The sequence below is a fragment of the Cryptomeria japonica genome, chromosome 3 (assembly GCF_030272615.1).
Source record: "Cryptomeria japonica chromosome 3, Sugi_1.0, whole genome shotgun sequence".
Lineage (NCBI taxonomy): Eukaryota > Viridiplantae > Streptophyta > Pinopsida > Cupressales > Cupressaceae > Cryptomeria > Cryptomeria japonica.
The window spans coordinates 967,613,556-967,634,499 of record NC_081407.1 but is presented as its reverse complement, the minus strand read 5'-3'; positions in this window follow the sequence as shown (position 1 = coordinate 967,634,499).

The window sequence follows — 20,944 nt, the reverse complement described above, 5'->3', positions numbered from 1 at the left end:
GTCCATTTTCTCAAAATCTAGGATAGGTCGTGAATACCTAGAGAACATCTTTCTCCAACGTTGGAGGAAAGTAAGGAAAGGCTCCCCTATTTTCTGTTTAGTATTGCAAAGCTCGATCATAGTCACAGGATGTCGAATGTTGTATGAGTATTGTTGTAAAAACAACTGGATTAGTTCTTCCAACATTTTTATTCCTTTGGGTAGACTTGAGAACCATTCCATAGCTTGTCCTCCCAAACTCCTTGGAAAAAGGCGCATGAGATACATTTGATCGTGCATGAACTCCATACAGGCAGCACAAAATTCCCTCACATGATCTTGAGGATTTTAGGTACTGTCATATTTGTCAAATTTTGGGATCTCAATCGTGAAGGAAATGGAGGCATGTATAGATTCTTGTCAAATGGAAAGGGGCATATTGTCTCCAGAGAATATTGTTTTGGGGACTTATCCATATTCTTCAATTCTGTGATCTCAGTCCGTAAGGCTTGCAATTGTTTGTGTACCATGAGTATAGGTGATTCTTCCTTTTTAGTAACGAGTGTTTGAACATCATATCCAGTAGGAAGTTTGGCACCTTGTTTTGCTAGTTTTAAGAAATAGTCTTCCTTTTCTTGAGCCAGGATGGCTTTCATCATTTTTCGGAAGTCTTTATCCTTTTGACAATCACGAATATCTTTTTTTGGAGGTTCAGTGTCTTCTTCAGCTTCACTTGATGAGGAATCATTATCAGTTTCGTGAATACTAAGGTTGTCTTTGTCATTGTATTCCGTCTCATGTATAGTGGGAGATTAAGGTTCATCAAAAACTGGTACTCTTGATGACAAAGGTTTGTTAGTGAGTGGGTCCTTCATGTAGTATGGGTTATTTTGATATGTGAAGGGTTTTCCTTTGCCTTTGGCTTCTTTCTTACGAGAACTCCTGGTTTGAGTAGGCATTTTTATGGATTAGTGTGACCTAAAGCTATTTGTGATGCATAGGTCGATCAATTTCAGAGCTAGTTGTTTGGTTAATGTAGTGTTTGAGAGAATCAACCAAGATTTAGTCTAGCTTCAAGAATGATCTATCTTATATAAGATGTTTATCTAAGTTGACTCGAGAGTAGTGACTAAGATTCGGTCTGGTTTGAGAAATGATCTATCCTGTATAAGACGTTATCTAAGTGACAGGTTTGATAAGTAGTTGATTGAACTAGCAGAGAGATGATTGACCAAATCATGCAATACAAATGGCAAAGGTACACTGTCTTGATCTGTTTATGCTTAGGATGATGATAACCAGTATTACACTCGCTGTAGACTATTTTAGGCAAGTTTACCTGCTCTGTACTGACAAAATCAAAGATTCACACGATAGGTTTTAATGAGCCAGACAACAATTCAATAGCTTCTGGATGACAAAAATAGTGTTTCGTACGAGTTGTTGCCTAATGTCTTACGATGGATGGGTATGTCTAGGACGATAGAAGATTCAGTGCAGTTCTATATCGTACGACAGAGGATTTAGCTTTATACGACAGAGTATCAGGATTCATACGATAGAGGATTGAGCTCAGACGACAAATAATTAGACTCGTATGACACAGGATATGAAGTAGGATGATAAATGATCAGATTCATACGACTGTTAATAGGACAAAAACAAAAATTTTGAGTTTTTCAATAGTTGAGTATGACAATTAAGTATGACCAATTCTGAGATGGACTAGTTTTTGACTAGGATAGACTAGTTTTGGACAAAATTTCACTTAGGATGAACTAGTTTTGACATGGACAGAGTTTTTGATCAGTGAGTTATTTCTTATTTTCTCCAATTTTGGTATTCTAGTTTTAGTTTGAGGGATGAAAACACAAAAAACACGTAGTATGAATAGTAACTCGAATCACAACATGCAAGCTCTACGAAATTTGGTGAGAGAAGAAAACCTTTTCTTGTAGACTCAGGTACACACCCAATAGCTAATCAGATTATGGCTACTGAGTCTCACACAATGGATTCTCAACGCCGTATTATCCGACTCCAAACGCTAATGGGGGCACGAAATGACAAGTATCTTGGGAGAGTTACTATCTCTCTTGCACAAAGATTATCCCCCTTTCAGAGGTTAACCGGGTAGCTTCTAATTTTAATTGGATCTAGTAAGGGGTCTGTTCAGCGCATGAAGGTATAAACTCAATTAAGAGGTCTCCCAACCTTGAAAACCAAGGTTTAATATACCCAAAGGTATGGAGGAGAGATATTCTCGAGCACTGCCGTTGACTTGATTTTCATCAAATCACGTTTATTTTATAGTGGGTTGGAGTACTTGGTGTTTAGCAGTTCCCACTTAGGTCATTCCCCTCACACCGGCCATAAAGGCTTTAAGAGTTTTTAAGCTCCTCGGGAGAGTAGGCCTGCTAAAGATGTACAAATATCAAACAAAGAAAATGCGTCAAGGGTCTGGATTTCTGATTTTCTAAAAAGACAAGAGCATACTCTCCTACCTCTCAGAATTTACTTAAAAAATGAAATACAGATTTGTTCTTTAACCAGATAGCAATTTAGTTGCCTAAAAATGAATTTAAAGAATACACAATGTTTGGTCGATTCTTCCCAGGTAACCTGCAAGGACAACAAATCAATAGTCATATTTTCTTTATTTGACAAGCATATTCTTCGACAAGCATTCTGCAAAAACTGATTAGGCTGTGAAAAATGCTAAGATAGACAGATAAACAACCAGGGTTAGTTGTCAGTATAATCAATTTGAACAGAAAATCAGAATAATGAAATTCTCTTTTTTTTGGTCTTTTCACCAGAAAAATACAGAATCGTACGACAATATTTAAGCTCGTACGATACAAGATTCCAGTTTGTACGATATAGGATTTCAGTTCATACGATACCTATAGTTTTTTGTTTTGGCCTGTGAGAAATGTCATACGATATGACGCAGAGGCTGTACGGTCAAAAATCCGAAAAGTCAAAAATCTAAAAAAAATAAATAAATAAAAGTCAGTCTTGGAGGCCGAAAAATGTAGTTTCTGCCCCACAGTGGGCGCCATAAATGTGTGTGTGAAAAAGTGAAATAAGAATCAGTATTTGCAAGACACAACACTTCAATTAAGTCATTACATGTATGGTTAGATAGATATAAGCATGAATAATAAAACCATAACAAAGCGACCAATTGCCTTCTAAAAGATGCGAGTATAAGATTGCTCTCATATTTATATAAGCAATACTAGTGACTAGACTACACCAAGATGAAGGATTTAATCTATATGAGCATGATATTAAGCTAAAATGGATGCAAGATGGATGAATAATTCAAGCACTAACAAATTCCACCAATATGGATAAAACTAATCTAAAAAAAAGCACAATATATTCAATGACTCCAGAGAAAAATCAACATAATAATAATCTCCAAGTGTGTTCTCAAAAATATTTGGGGTAAATTAGATGAGAGCTGAAGGCCAAATTTATAGAGGATTACAAGAGAGATGATGAAAAAAGCTCAATTTAGGATTAATTGAAAATAATTGAGAAATCGGGTTCAGTTAACCTTGAGATAGATTGCAATTATAGTTTAATTAAAATGCATTTAGATAAGAAGTTCAAGTTTGCATTAGAAATAAGATTTAATTAATTCCATGTATTTGTGATAAAAATAGATAATTCTTTGATTTATTCAAAAAAAGAGTCTTTTCAATGCAACTGAACTTCTTTTTCTGAAAAGCTTCGAGTTCCAATTTTAGAGAATAATTAATAATTCAATTAATTGCTTTTCTAATTTCAAGTTCTAAATTTAGAAAAAGAAATAATATCTCAAGTTTGATTTCTCTCTCAATTCAATTCTTTTATTTTATTTTCAATTTAACTCTTGCTTTGTAATTAATTCCTCTTTTGTAATAAACTAATTCCTTTTTTGAATGATTAAATGATAAATTTATTAATTAATTAAATATGCAAAGATATTTAAAAAATTAAATAGGATAATTGATTAAAAAATGTTTTTTTGGAATGATTGAATTAATTAAATAAATATTTAATTAATATTAATTAATTCAATTGCCATGTGATATTTGATGATTAAAGAATTAATAATGTGCTCAATATTGATTTAATTGCCTTTGGTGAGGACCTTGGTGATGTTGTCGATATTAGGGGCCCATGGTTTAGATGACCAATTTTAGGGTATTACACTCACCTCTCCTAGCACGGATTCCATGATATTGTCGATTCGAATCCCCTCTTGTTCCTCTTTCAACCAAGGAATTGCTTCAATCAACGACATGTCATTAGTGGCATCTACAATTAGTTGTGCTTGCTTTGGCTTATCTTCAGGCATTGCCTCACACCGCCAGAATTTCAGCCCCTCAACGTCTCCAAACCTGATGCAGGAGCATCCTTGGTTCATAGCAATTTTGTATCAACCAAAAACATTTTCCTTTATGTTTTGCTTTTTGTTTGTAGTTTCAGTTTTCCTTTCTGTGTGTCCCGATTTTGGCTCACCGGATCCTGTGGAGTTGGATTATTCTTGAAGACTTGATCATCTTTCTTGCTTCTAGATCGCATCACTTTTAGATCATTTTCCAACAAGCTATTGCTATCGGTTTCCATGATAGTTTCCTGTTACCGGTTTCTTGGACCTATTTTGGTGATCTACTAGAACCCCCTTTCGAAGCTAATGGATCCTTGGGCACCGATTTCGACATTCCTTGGCTTTTGGTTGACCTTTTCCCACAATCTACATTTCATCCTTTGGCTTTTCCAGAGGAATCTCTTGGCAGAGGCTGACCTTGTTACTCTACAAGTTAGGTCTTGTTCTTCGGGTTTTGATCCTTTTGGGTTGACTGGATTCTTTGGATCGATATATATAATTGTAATTGCACATTAGAATGTAATCAAGCAGAGAATCAAGCAGCTAGAGTGTGCGTAGAAGATAGATCTCAAGATTCAAGGTCCCGGTTGTGACCTATTTTGTATGTTTTACCAGGCCTGTGAGCCGGTATGCTACAATTCGGTTGTTACTGATTGGTTGTAATCATTTTTCATGCAACAAAACAACCTGTTCTGCATTGCCTCCATCATATCTTTGTGTTTCCATTATGTTTACTCTTGCTGACTGGTCCGGATTGATCTCTTTGAGGTCCCTCCTCACCAGTGACTACTTCAAGTGGTATCAGAGCGAAGCTTTGTTCCAGAGGTTGTGTCCTAAAATTTTGTTGTAGGGTGGTGGATTGCGTATCCGACCTGTAGCTGTAGAGGACTAGCATGAACGATGGTGCAAAGAGGAGCTAGGAATGGTGGAGCATGTGGGAATGTAGACCCTACTGTGATGCAGATGTTGTGAGGTATAGAAACCCGATTGGAAGCCGTGAAGACAGCCCAGAGAAGAGGCCAACATATTGAAGATATAAGTGAAGATGAAGGAGAAGTAGCCTCGATAGAACAAGAAAACCTATCAACGGTTGATCTGGATGAGGAAAGGTTTTTGAGGATTTTGAGTAGGGCGAATACTAAACCTCATTTTACCCCACCAAAATATGATGGGAAGTTAGATTCGGATGAATCGATGGAACCAGATTAGATTGAAGATATTTTGGACAGTAGGATTGGGTGTAGTACCCGGAGTAGCTAGTATAAAGAGTATTTTGTGAAGTGGAAGGACAAACCAGTTGAAGATTCATCTTGGATTTCTCAGGCAGAGGTAGACCGCCTTGGTTTCCCTCTAACCCTAGCAAAGTGAGAGGCTCACTTTTTCAATAACCCCGAATGTCTGATGCAGGAGCATCCTCAGTTCATAGCAATCTTGCATCAACCAAAAACATTTTCCTTTCTATTTTGCTTTCTGTTTGCAGTTTCAATTTTCCTTTTTGTGTGTCTCGGTTTTGGCTGACCAGATCCTGTGGAGTTGGATTCTTCTTGAATACTTGATCATCTTTCTTTCTTCCAGACCACATCGCTTTTGGATCATTTTCTGACAAGATATCGCTATCGGTTTCCTTGATAGTTTCCTGTTAGCAGTTGGTAGTTCTTGTTACCGGTTTCCTGGACCTATTTTGGTGATCTACTAGAACCCCCTTCAGAAGATTATAGAGCCTTGGGCATTGATTTTGATGTTCCTTGGCATGTGGCCGACCTTTTCTCGCAATCTACTTTTCATCCTTTGGATTTTTCAAAGGAATCTCTTGGCGGACGTCGACCTTGTTATTCTACACGTTAGGTCTTGTTCTTTGAGTTTTGATCCTTTTGGGCCAACTGGATCCTTTGGATCGATATATATATTTGTAATTTCACATTAGAATGTAATCAAGCATAGAATCAAGTAGCTAGACTATGCATAGAAGATAGATCTCAAGATTCAAGGTCTCGTTTGTGACCTATTCTATATGTTCTACCAGGCCGATGAGCTAGTATGTTGTAACTCGATTGTTACCGGTTGGTTGTAATCAATTTTCATGCAATAAAACAACATGTTCTACATTGCCTCCATCATATCTGTGTTTTCATTGTGTTTACTCTTGTTGACCAGTCCTGATTGATCTCTTTGAGGTCCCTCCTCACTGGTGATTGCTTCAAAACCAAGCAACAAATTGGTCTTCCTGACCCTTTCCTTGGCTGATCATACACCTTTCTTGTCTGCCACGTCCGATAGGCACATTGAATCCTCCTCTGTCAAACCATGCTTCGCAACAAACACATCTTGTTGGGCCTCACTGAAAGAAGAATGTCCGAGTCTATTATTGTCATCATCGTCATGGGAGTTGTCCTCATCGTCATGGGAGTTCCTTTTCATTTTTGCAAAGGCCATGCCATCTGCAAATCTCTCCAAAGCCACAATTACTCCTAGGCTTCCTTGCTCTGCTACCTCACTCCAATTTTCACCCTCCTCATCCTGGGAGTCAATAGCAGATTCAACTTGGGTCTCCGATGGCATACTTTCTTTCTCCCAAAATCTCCGGAGTTCCTCCTCTTCAACAATGACTTCTTTTCCAATATCTTTTTGCCAATAAATTCTAACCGAGGCATCATGGGGTTCAACCTTCACCACACGAATGCCAACAACTTCCTGACCATTAACAATTTGACCAATACATGCCAAAGATAGCTCAATAGAGGAGTAAATAAGAATCCCATCATCCTTCTCTTTAGCTGAATTCTCTGCTTCAACTGATTTCTCCTCTTTAGTTGAACTCCATTCTTTTGTCCATCCATCCCACCAATGTACACGACGCTTAAAGCATAGTTTTACATGGAATGTAAAACTACGATGCAAGTTATGAATTTTACCTTCTTCTTCCTCCTCCATCTCTGCTTAAGCCAACCTAGGCTCTGATACCAATTGTAAAGATTAAGATGAGCAGAGAAAATGAAAACAAAAACAAAATAAAAGCAGATAACAAGAGACACAGACTTATAGCAGTTCGGCAATTGCCTACGTCCACTCTCAAGCAGGGAATTAGCATATATTAACTATATCCAATTACACACTATACAAGGCTGAAAACAACCATTGATATAATCATATTAGGTATGAAACAAAGAGTCTGAAGAAGACAAACAATCATGTGGCTGTTGGGCTTCATATTCCCAACACATTATGTGAAGTTTGTGGTTATATAGAAGCAAATGCATGGGAAGTTTGTGGTAGTTTTAAACCACTTGTATGTGAAGTTTGTGATCATCTAAAATCACTTGTGAGGTTTGTATAGAGTTTGTGATCAACCATAAACCATTTAGGTTGATGGTTCGTGGTAAGCCAAAACTACTTTAGAATTGTATTGGTTAGGGATGCCGCAAAATCCCAAGGTGATTATGATGAGAGGAAGTCAGTAAAAAATGAAGCAGCATGCTAAAGCCACATAGTAACACAAATGATAACATGACTATTGTATTCACTAAGCCATTGGGAAAGACAAAATTTGTACAATATAGAGATATGTTAGAAGTTCATCTAAATTTATTTTTTCTTTAAGGGGGAGTGTTGATATAAATCAAAACTGAATTGATGTATGCATCAAATAGTCTAGATTAGAAATAATGATGTAGTTATCTGTGAAATTCTACTAGTTTGTTGTCTAATGTCAAACAATTTGTCGTCAAAGAGTCTAGCAGATTTTTAATATTGTTAAGTTCCTTAAATCTATATATATATATAAACTTATCAATGAATAAAGTATTCAGCTAATAGTTTAGTTGTTTCAATAATAGATCATCCATCTCAATTAAGTAACCCTTCCCAAATTTTCTAAAAATGGAAAGCACCAAACATTGTAGAGAATTTGTATCAAATATGGATTGTTGGCACTTTCTTGAATAAGGATTTAACTATAAATATGATTCTATTATATTTTGGTTCAGCAGATGCATCAACTTTTTATTGTTGTTATTGGAGTGGTGGTTGGTTATCCTAAATAGTTGAACTAGTTACCTTTATAGAACAAAACAAATGAAAATAGCAAATTAGTTACAAATAATTGCAGGTCTTATTGTATATACAATTTGGGCACTACAATATTACATTTTTACAATGACCTCCCTATGTATGATTAATGTAGTACATTGTGAGTGATCTAGGTGGTGTGGCTACGTGAAAATAATGTGAATAATTTAGTTACTGAAAGCAATATATATTGTTTCAGTATTTCATCAATGCAGTATTATAAGCTTGATTCCGTTAAGGTGTGACAATGTGGATTAAATGCCTACTTGTTTATATCATGTGTCTTCCATTTGGTTGTTTGCTTGACAAGTTTTCAAAATTGTAGCAAAAACTCTTGTATTGGTTCTGGTATGAAATAATGTGTAGTTTTGAAGACAAATTGGAAAAGAACTTCAGACAATTTACTAAATCATTTAAGAAAAAAACCTATTTAAGAAAAAAAAAACAGTATTTAATTTTTAAGATCTAAAATAACTATGATATCTTATACCAAAGGTAATATTTGATTTTTTATTATTAGTTTTTTCTTCATGTATATGTATATGTATATGTATATGCGTATGTGTATGTACGTATGTGTATGTATATGTACGTATATGTATGTATGTGTATGTATATGTACGTATGTGTATGTGTATGTGTATGTGTATATGTGTATGTGTATATATATAACGTGTATTGAAAAGTAAATTTTTTAATTCGTATTAGAAACTATTTAAACAATCTTGTAAAAAGTTATTTTAAAAATTAAATCAATTAATTTTCTAAATTCATACAAGAAACAATTCTAAAAATTAGAAATTTTCAATCTTTGAAAATATTCTAAATCAATTAATATTTTATAATATTATTATGAAAAAATATATAATCATATTATAAATTAAAATACTATTTATGTTTACTCATAATAGATTTTTAGAGTTTACTAGTAATTTAAAAGCTCATGATATGCAATTTTATAAAAATATAGCATGCCAGGTCTAGTAAATTTCATGTTTGTAATCTATGGTCTAAAATTGAAAAAACTGTCATTTAGACCATCAAATTCTAGGCTTCTTGTAATATAATAAGGGATCAAATCCACAAGATCCCCTAAAAAATAGAAGACTATTGTCCAGCCCCTAGAATGCACCGAAACATCATTATCTTTTATACATTATAAATACATTATAATAAATGTTTGGTGTATTCTAGGGCTTGGATAGTCGTTCCCCAAAATAGTCAATTTGACACTCACTTTTGTGATTAACACAAATTTATTACTTTGTTGTTTTCAATAATATTTATGCAGGTTTTGAATCATACAACTAATCAAAAGTATATAGATGTATCTAATAATAATTTATTTGTTGTTTCTCAAATCTATCATGCTTGAGCTAGTCATCATTGAATATGTGAGGTCTTTGACATTGGTCCTCTAGTCTGTAACAGTTATTCTACTATACTTAGGTAATTTTTTAATTTCAGTAGTGTTGTTGCTAGTTGTATTAGCCTTGTATGAGTAGGTCTATATTTTTCTAATGTATGAACTTTATTCTTCTTATAACAATTCCATATTTTGGATTGATCCATGGAGTTTACATAGTTATCTTCTAATAAATTTAAGGGATGAAAAGAAGTTAGTTTAGAATGAAGAATTGAATAAGGATGATTGGATATATGACCTACCTTGAATGCACCATTAGATTCCCTTTAGTGGGTGACTAATTGCCTTATAATTTTTTAATACTTTTGGGGCTAAAATTGATAGTTTGGTGTGTGTTAAAAACCCTTACCTAGCTATTAATGCAACACTATAGTTGTCTAATAGGTAGGATTAATTACCCATATAAAAACTATATGAGAAATTTCTTTTAGTGTGTAACACATACTACAAGGTCCAACACATGTGATGTATGATATCAAACCCCCTATAGTTGTTCCAAAGAAAAAAAGTAGATTTTGAAATTGTCTAATTAGTGTTGGAATGCGGATTTACATACTTGAAACATAATTTATTGTTGGATTTTAACATTAGAGTTAACTAATTGTAATGATTTACAGCCTCATTTTGAATCTCAATGCTAGAGAAGAATAGCATAGTTATGAAAACCCTTTATTTCTACATCAAATGTTGATAAGTGTGTCCTAACATATTAGGAAATTAATATAAAATAGATTGTGGATGCATACCTCTTCAATCACTAATACATTTGGCCTAAAATTCTGACGGAGAAGGTATATTGTGTTCAAATTTGATTTTTTTTTGAAAAAATGCCCGCTTTCGTCGGAATTCCGACGATAATGCAACATTTGGTTTCGACGGAGAAGGAATTGGCAATGACATTTGTGTTTTTTTAGAAAAAGTGCCCATGTTCATTGAAATTCCGATGATTGTGGGCATTACTTTAAAAAAAAAAAAAAAAGACCAAGTCATTTCATAAATCCCGCCTCTTCGTCCCGTCGACCTTTGCCATTACAAAATCCTGCCTCTTCGTCCCACCTCTACCATTACAAAATCTTGCCTCTACAGGGAACTAGCCACATTCCATTACAAAATCCCGCCTCTGCCATTACAAAATCATTACTAGTGCTCCAGCCGCGGAATGAAGTGGTTCCTCCCATGCCAATTGCGCTGAAAGAATCTGGATTGATTACGCGCTCAAGAAGTCCTAGGTGGGGGTCTAGTAAGTCGAGAAGTTATTATTGGGACATCCCCCGATGAACACAAAGGAGGGAGGCAAACATAGGTTCCCTGTGGGTTTAATCACTGCAGGATGTAGGAATGGTCAGCTATCATAGCGCCGCTTTCCTTTCCTTTCGTATTTGAGCCAAAGGATGTGTTTGTCAGGGCGGCCATTTCAATTATCACCGCTTCACTCTAAATTGGGCATTACAAGATCCGGTTGAAGAAAAAAGGTAGGGTATAATCAACAAATTCATTGTTATACATATTTAAATATTTAGATTCAAAGTTTATTATAGATTTATCAGATTAATTGCCAATAGCAGAGATGGTGAGAGGTTTCTATAATATGATATGATCGATTTAAAAGAAGAATTTCTTACAAGACCTAAACTGTTGAACAATCCTACAATCATGTATTAATTAAACATTGCATTTTAAATAATGAACAATATAGTAAGCCTGAAACATATTAACACTACTTTCCATATTTAAAATATATCCTAATTAAGGAGAGGGATGACCTAAACCTATGTGATCAAGTGCCATTATGTAAAATATATCCTAATTATGGATGCTGGTATATATGGTTGTGACAAAAAATCCTTGTTGCAGAACCGTTAGGAAGGTGGTATAAAATGGAAGCTGAGAGGCATAAGGTTATGAGGTGTGGGTTAGGATAAGATAGGGAGGTAAGTGATGAAGGATGTAATGGTGAAAGAGTAAGTTAGGATATGTTAGGGGTTTGGAAGGTAGGAAAGTGAATGGGGGGAGATAAAAGGATGTGAAGGATGGAATGGGGTTAGGTAGGTGAAGTAAAAGTAAGTGTGTATGAGGTTAAGGTTTAGGATAGGATGCAGGAAAGTGGAGGAGGTTAAGATAGGGGATATGAAAGGTAGATGGAAGATAATAATGATAGGAAGTGAGGTAAAGGTTATGAGGTGTGGGTTAGAAAATAGGGTGTAGGAAATGGAAGGAAGGGTCATATCAATTTGAGAGTTTTCACCAAGATGAGTAGCCTGAGTATGGACCTCAAATCTTACAAGCCATGAGGATCCACTTGTAGTAAAGGAGCATATACTTGCATCTTGGGAGCTTATTAGGAGTTCGCCTTGAATTTGGGAAATACACATAGAGGAGATATAATATTGATCAATACACATTACCTAGCCTCATCATGCATAAATACAAGAGGTATAGACTATAGCAAGCACATATCATGAGCCAAAGGATCATATTCGAGAGTTGCTTCATCTCCAATCATCTACATTTTTAAGATCCACAAATGGGGTTGAGGATAAGTCTTGGTTAATTAGCTTGGACTTATGCTTTGGGTTGCATCTATATATGAGCAACCTAAAGGCATAATTTTCAATGCAATTTTTGAGAGGACTTTCTTCCACCTTCTGGTACTGGGAGGATAAAATGCACCAAATCACATTGGAAACCCTCTCCAGATACCATTTTGGAGTGCTTCAAAGTGTGTTCTATTTCAAAATATTTTTGACGGAGATGCATAGATGAGTTTCAAAATTTACATAATAAGGTTTCATAGTGGCTCAACATGAGAGTTAGTTTTTGAAGTTCTTGTAGTTTGTAGATTACATTCAAGACAAGTTACTTGTCAATTATTTCATTAGGGGTGGAAAGCCTAAAATTTCAGTTTTCCTACACATGGCCAATCCAAATGACTTTAGGGTTGCTATAGAAAAGTCGCTTATGGAAAAGGAGTTACATGGGAGGACACAAGAGGCATGAGAGAAGTTTGTAACCTTGATGAAGGGACTAAAGTGTCCATAGGCCTCCCCATCCTTCAAAGGATAATTTACACTTACTATATGATTTAAAAAGAAAAACCCAATAGTATCAATATTAGGGACAAAGGTCTAGAGCATAGTAGGGGCCATAGGGTAGTCACATGTGACCATCATCGACACAAGGATATTTTAGGTATGAGAGACTATAGGGCTACCAAGCTAGGCCTTCTATGACTTGACAACCTTTTAGGGGAGAATCTAATGTTTTTAGTAGTTAGAATCTTCTAATTATGGTGGGGCCTAGCCAACATAGGGTTATATGAGAGGCACATGTTATGTATATGTTAGTATCAGACAGAGAGTGCCCACAAGGTTTTAGAGTAGGTGGACACCATCCTAGGATGCCAAAGTAGATAGTTGATATGTGGGTCTTTACCCTCCCAACCACTCAACATATACCACCATGTGTCTTTACCCTCCCAAACACCCAAAGGTCAAAGGAAGATTCACTGCTGCAACACTCACTTTTTGTGATAGTCTCAAGCACTTAGGACAGTCACTCCTTTCGTGGCCATTCTTCTTCACACAACACTCTCTAACATTAATTATGATGATAGTGTACCTCCTTAAACCTTCCACCAACACCTAACTCAATACCAAACTCTTTCCCAATCTTGCTAATGGAATAATTAACTCAACTCACTGTGAAATTGTGATGGTCAATGCAAGGTTTAGGATAGTAGTAATTAGGATCTTCTAATTATGGTGGGGCCTAACCAACATAGGGTTATATGAGACAGGGGTAAGTTCAACAGTGATGTGTATTAGATTTTCATCAAAGTTTCCTGTTAGTGTTACTTTGTATCAACATTAACCACTTATTGTCATGAGAATCAACTAATAGACAACATAGATATTTATCATCAACCTCCTTTTTTTCACCAAAGGGATAAAAGTTTATTAAACACAACGAGAATTAAAGAGCAAGAAAGTAGATACATAACCTAATCTAATCTCCATTTGCAAAACCTAAGAAGGTAGATACAACTAAATAATCTTGAAAGAATTGCATATGAAGGGAACTATTAGAAAAGAACTTACGTACCATGCTAGTCTATGTAGATACTACTAATTATTGTATAGAAATAGATACATGTGTTAGAATGTGTTGAAATAGTAGCTAGCTCGAATATGATAGACCATATAAATGTAACTTGTAATTTGAATATACCTTGAAGTGTGCAATATGGAAGGTTTGTATTCTTAATCTCCTGCCCATTTCTTAATTTAAAAGATGATATCTTTATTAAATATCTCCTCTATTAAATATCTTTATTAACTTGATTTCTCCTTCAATTCTTGATGAATGCTTGATTGCCTATTCACTTGGAATTGAATTGATTTTATAATTAAGAGATCACTTGAATTGTAGGTAAACCCCTTCAAATGACAGGGTAGGCTTCCTTTTATACCTAATATATGTCTTGAAAGCATTTTATCCTGATGACTTTAAATTAAAGTACTTTCTCTTCTATCTGGTATTGGTGGAGTAGAGGTTGCTTTGCATCATCCTAGGATACATATTTCCACAGATACAAAACAAGTTAAATGTATCCCAGGTCGATGCAAAGCAACCTCTGCTCCAGAGATCACCAGAAAATAGAGAAAGAACTTTAATTTAATGTCATCATGATAAAAGGCTTTCAAGACAGATAAATGGTATGCAACTGTATCTATTTGGAATGCATTACCCAAACAGTGCAATCGATCAGTCGCCTTTGAAAAGAAAGTGGTATGATGAAATATTTGGGCATAACATAGATGAAATGCACTCCATACTACTGCTGCACAATATTCTGGTCGATGACATTTTTAAAATAGTAAAGGAAGGTGTATGGAACAACCAAATTCTTATCATTATAAACAATGAATATTTTAAGATCCTTTTATGATGTGTAAGTTGAGAATATTTTATGAAAGGTCCCTAAATGAATACACTTTAAACTGATTTTAGCATTGACTATCGGATGTAGACAAAATGAATGATTTTTGGATTAGGATGGTACACAGAATCTACTATCAAAAGGTTTTTTGGAAAGCATATGATTCAAAACTAAGGAAATGCAATTATTTACAAGTTTTAACCTTCTTAGATGCAAAATTCCTTATTTAGCCTCTCACAAACCCTTAAAAGTAGGGTTTCTCATATACCCCTCTTCCAAACACTATACCATCTAAATGATGATGGATTCACCTTTCATTTGAAATGTCTAAACACTGTCAATCATAAAATGTGCCCCTCCTTAAGGCGGATTTGCTACTGCTGCTCCTTAGCAAGCAATTTCTCCACTCTTACATTCGTTATTTTGGTGAGCACCTCGCTTCTCCACCCAATCTGCATATCAACCTATTAGTAATTTATTGTACATGTTAGAGGAGTTCCATCCCATGAATATTAGGCCTTTTACATTCATGGAATGACCATTCTCATTGTAAATCAACCAAATCAAATGCCAAATTGCACAAATATGTTAGAATAGTCAATGCAACTAGTCTAAAGTCTGAGACAAATGGATTATCAATGCATCTTCCCTGCAAATACGATGTTCAAGGTCTCTTCAATGCATTAGGAATTCGAATATACACTCAAGACAAAGTTACCATAAGCCAAAACACCAAAAAGTTTCAAGAAAACAAAAATTTGTTGTTATTGCTTGTCCTAGTCCGTACACCAACATTCTCTGCCGTACAAAGCATTACATCAACCATTTGATAAAAAACTCTTAATTGCTGACACACAAGGTCATGAAATGATTTATTGAACTTGCCTAAACTCTTGTAGACTCCCCAAGCCATAAATTCCTATTACATCTTTTTGTTGGTCCTAAGGTCCTTACCAGGCCCTTTAGGACAAATTACAAACTTATTACAATTTTCATCATTAAAGGCCATAATGGACCTTAAGACATCACAATTGATTGGCTCTTCACTTGTAAGACCTTCAAAAGTCTTTAATGGCTTCATTGAGTCCTTTGGTCTTCCAAATGCACCTGCACCAACTTGAATTCTCCTTCAATGCTTGATTGTTGTTCACTTGGAATTGAATTGATTTTATAATTAAGAGATCACTTGAATTGTAGGTAGATCCCTTCAAATGACAAGGTAGGCTTCCTTTTACACCTAATATATGTCTTGAAAGAATTTTATCTTGATGACATTAAATTAAAGTACTTTTTCTTCTATCTGGTATTGGTGGAGTAGAGGTTGCATTGCATCGACCTATGATACATATTTCCATAGATACAACACAAGTTAAATGTATCCCAGGTCGATGCAAAGCAGCCTCTACTCTAGAGATCACCAGAAAATAGAGAAAGAACTTTAATTTAATGCCATCAGGATAAAAGGCTTTCAAGACAGATAAAATTTGAGTTTGATTGTCATCATTTACTTTGCCAAATTCTTCACATGTAACTCCTGAATCAATTTCCTACTCACAAGAATTTTATTAAGTCTCAAATATAGGGAAATAGAAGGATTCAAATAGAAAACTTGTACATGCAACTAAATCCATTGACTAATCAGAAGAACAAAGTTAAGAAATGGTTTGATCATCTGAGAGATGTTGTAGACTTGCAACTCACTAGCTAAGATTTTGCGGGTAAGAATTTTTTTTGTTTTGGTTATGGTTGTGGTGTTTGTAGGGAGACATTTACAAATTTATATCTATTTTCACTATTTAATGGTTTATGGGTTTGTAATGGTAATTTAATGTTCTTTCATATTTCTGTATATATTCTTTATAATAGCCTATTATATTGATTTGTTCTATTATGGATAATGGTGTGGGTCAAACGACTTTGCCATCGCTACATGAAAGCATTGAACGAGTTCTACTTTTAAAAATTACATGAAATATTTTTAATTTATTTGATTCAGTGTTATTTGCAAAAACGTTTATCAATGATGTTTCCTTTCTCCAAGAATTGTCTAGGATCATTTCGTCAGATAATATGTAACATTGAATGACTACATCTTTTCTTTGCAAATGCTTATTTTATTTAATTATTATCTGAGCGTGAATTAAAATTTATATCTGTACGGAAGCAGAACATACAAGTTGAAGAGTCATGTGCAAGCAAATTTCATAAAAGAAAGCAAGTAGGCATTATCTTGAATGACATGGAAACAAGCTCATCAGCTGCCTAGAAGAGAGCAATTGGAGAAAAGCAGAGGAAAGTGTTAAATGGTGATAAATAGATAGAGAGAATGCAATACAAATAAACAATGTCTGGAGTGTGTGATGTGACGTCTCTAATTTATGTCCAGAGGAACTAATTGGTTTCGGAGTTCCTACGAAACCTATCGGGCCACGCTTAGAGGAAACCAACATGTTCATGCAAGGAGCACCTTTTTTCTATTATGAGAATGATGCTTTTGCACCGAAGGATATTTGGAAGGCAATATCCAAAAATTTCTATAGTGTGGAACTAGAGTTGGCGAACTCAAAGTAATTTTCAGATTTCAGAAGACCAAGAGGTTATGTAGACAATCTCCCAATAGAAGGCCGATTTCAAGCATTACCTCTCCCCCCCATGACTATTCAGGAAGCACTTCCTCAGACAAAGGACTATTGGCCTCCATGGGATCAAAGAAAAAAATTGAAGCATAGACTCTAGACGATGTGGTGGTGTCTTTCATGAAGAACTCTGCACTATAATTGAAAATTCACAAGGGAAACTGCAAGATAGTGAAGAGAAATACATTCTTGAAAAGTGGGAAGAATGGATCTTGGTTTGGGTGGGGCAAAGTCAGGTGGCTCCTCTAGAGGTTGACGAGATAGAAATCATATTAGGATTTGAAAAAGATCACACTCGTGGAACTTCGTGTGCGACTGATTGATTGCACTATTTGGGTAATGCATTCCAAATAGATATAGTTGCATACCATTTATCTGTCCTGATTAAAGACTTTTATTCTGATGGCATTAAATTAAAGTTCTTTCTCTTCTATCTGGTATTGGTGGAGAAGAGGTTGCTTTGCATCGACTTGACTTGCCACCTATCAACCTCTTCTCCACCAATACCAGATAGAAGAGAAAGTACTTTAATTTTATGCCATCAAGATAAAAGGCTTTAATCAAGATAGATAAATGGTATGCAACTCTATCTATTTGGAATGCATTACCCAAACAACGCAATCGATCGGTCGCACACGAAGTTCCACGAGTGTGATCTTTTTGAAATCCTAATATGATTTCTATCTCCTCAAGCTCTAGAGGAGCCACCTAACTTGGCCCCACCCAAACCAAGATCCATTCTCCCACTTTTCAAGATTTTATTTCTCTTCACTATCTTGTAGTTTCCCTCGTGAATTTTCAATTATAGTGCAAAGTTCTTCATGAAGGACACCACCACATCGTCTAGAGTCTATGCTTCAATTTTTTTCTTTGATCCCATGGAGGCCAATAGTTCTTTGTCTGAGGAAGTGCTTCCTAAATAGTCATGGGGGGAGAGGTAATGCTTGAAATTGCCCTTCTATTGGGAGATTGTGTACATAACCTCTTGGTCTTCTGAAAGCTAAAAATTACTTTGAGTCCACCAACTTTGGTTCCACACTACAGAAATTTTTGGATTTTGACTTCCAAATATCCTTCGGTGCAAAAGCATCATTCTCATAATAGAAAAAAGGTGCTCCTTGCATGAACACGTTGATTTCCTCCAAGTGTGGCCCAATAGGTTTTGTAGGAACTCCAAAACCAGTTAGTCCCTCCGGACATAATTTAGAGACGTCACATCACACACTCCAGACATTGTTTGTTTGTATTGCATACTCTCTATGTATTTATCACCCTTTAACACTTTCCTCTGCTTTTCTCCAATTGCTCTCTTCTAGGCAGCTGATGAGCTTGTTTCCATGTCATTCAAGATAATGCCTGCTTGCTTTCTTTTACGAAATTTGCCTTGCACATGACTCTTCAACTTGTAAGTTTTGCTTCCGTACATATATAAATTTTAATTCACGCTCAAATAATAATTAAATAAAATAAGCATTTGTAAAGAAAAGATTTAGTCATTCAATGTTACATATTATCTGACGGAAAGATCCTAGACAATTCTTGGAGAAAGGAAACATTATTGATAATCACTTTTTGCAAATAACACTGAATCAAATAAATAATAAATGTTTTATGCAATTTTTAAAAGTAGAACTCGTTCAATGCTTACATGCACCGACGACAAAGCCGTTTGACCCACATCATCTCTCGCCGTCGGAATTCCGACGATAACTAATGAAACATCCGACAAGGATGCTGTATATCCGACATCACTTCCATGTCGGACAGTCATCGAGGAGCAAACATAGCATCCGTTGGAATTCCGATGGATATCCGCTGAAATTTGTGGCCAGGGGAGCAAATATAGCCACTGTCGGAGGAGTTCATAACATCGTCGGATGACCAACACAAATGGCATCGTCTGGAAGCCCGACAACGAGTTTTCAATGGTAAAGTTGGTCAGAAGTCTGACCTTGCATCGTCGCAAATCTGACAATTAGCCATCAGAAATTAGGCCCAAATGTACTAGTGCATGGGCAAGGATAGTATTACAAGGATTTAATTTTTGTGAGATTCTTAAAAACAATTGTGATTTATTTAGCAAGGTGATATATTTTTAAAGATGCATGCAAATATAATCTTGTAGAATCTAATAAATTTCATTTTCTTTATGTAGTTGAAATTTCTTATTTAAAGGTCAACATCATTGCTTAGATCCAGGAAATTCATCGAAGCCATAAAGAAGCTTATTTCATATTAGTTAGCATTTCACCATTAGGATGTAACTATAGTTGTAGAGAGAAATACAATTGTCTATCATCCTACGCAAGTGTCATACATAGTAAACATGGTTGTTTTATTGGGTGACCAACATTGGACACTCATATTTATTGAATAACCTTGAAAATTACTTTCAACAAACCCTAAAAACTATTGAGTTATCTCTTCCTTACCAATTCTAAGATTATAAAGTGTAAATTTTTTTTTTCGCAAGGGTAATATAGTATACTAAGAAAGAAGAAAAACATGTTGTGAAGCTAGGTAGAATAGTCAACACCATTTGAGAACAACCATACCATCAACAATAAATGACATCCTAAGACTATTACAACAAGAATAAGATGGTAAATTAACCTAATACATTATAAAACACAATAAAGGTTAGTTACTTAGCTCATTAAGTTACCATCCAGAATAATTATTCAAATACAACAACACTATCAAATATAGGCGTAAGAAGTGTTGGTTTTAATGTTGGGTGTTCTCATTCATCATGATGCCCCTTTATTCTACCGCATTACTCTTCTGTAATGGTTCGAGATCTCTCCTGCTTTACATAATCAAAACATAGTCATAAGATATTATATAACGTCTAATGGGTGATGATTTTATTCTCAAGAGTATCCTAATAAAACCATGGGGGATATTGCACCTTTAAAATATTTTTATGGTATCCATAGAGCTACAATTGACACTAAGAATTGTTAAGATGGAGTTAAAGACATTAGAGAAGACTATAATTAAGTGGTGTTTGTCATGAAAAGATATAAAATATAGGCATGCATCCTTTTTATAGGATTTATGCCTATTCCTAACATGATTTATAATTCTTTCATTTCGCCGAGAGGCGATCTACAATAGAATCCATCTTGTAGTACCTAGTGGGAGTGCTAATATTTCCATTTAAGATAACAATCATGCTAGGTTATTATCATAATTAAAGTAGATTATATCTTAATTTCTTTTATCAGTGTGCCATGTTATAGAGAAGAACAATATAACAAAAGGATGCTATCAGGAAATCATGAAATCCATAAACAATTAGGATCTATTCATGGTTATTAAGGCTACTATAAATATTATAGGATGGTCATGTGCCTAAATGATGTAGAGCATCCTGCCACATAATATGGAGGGGGAGACACGTGTGTGGTGACTGCAAAGGAAGAGTAATGCACAAGGAAAAGAATAAAAACTAGTCTCAAGAAGAATGTGTAACGGAAGGAAGAGGAAGGATGACCTGAGAAGCCACG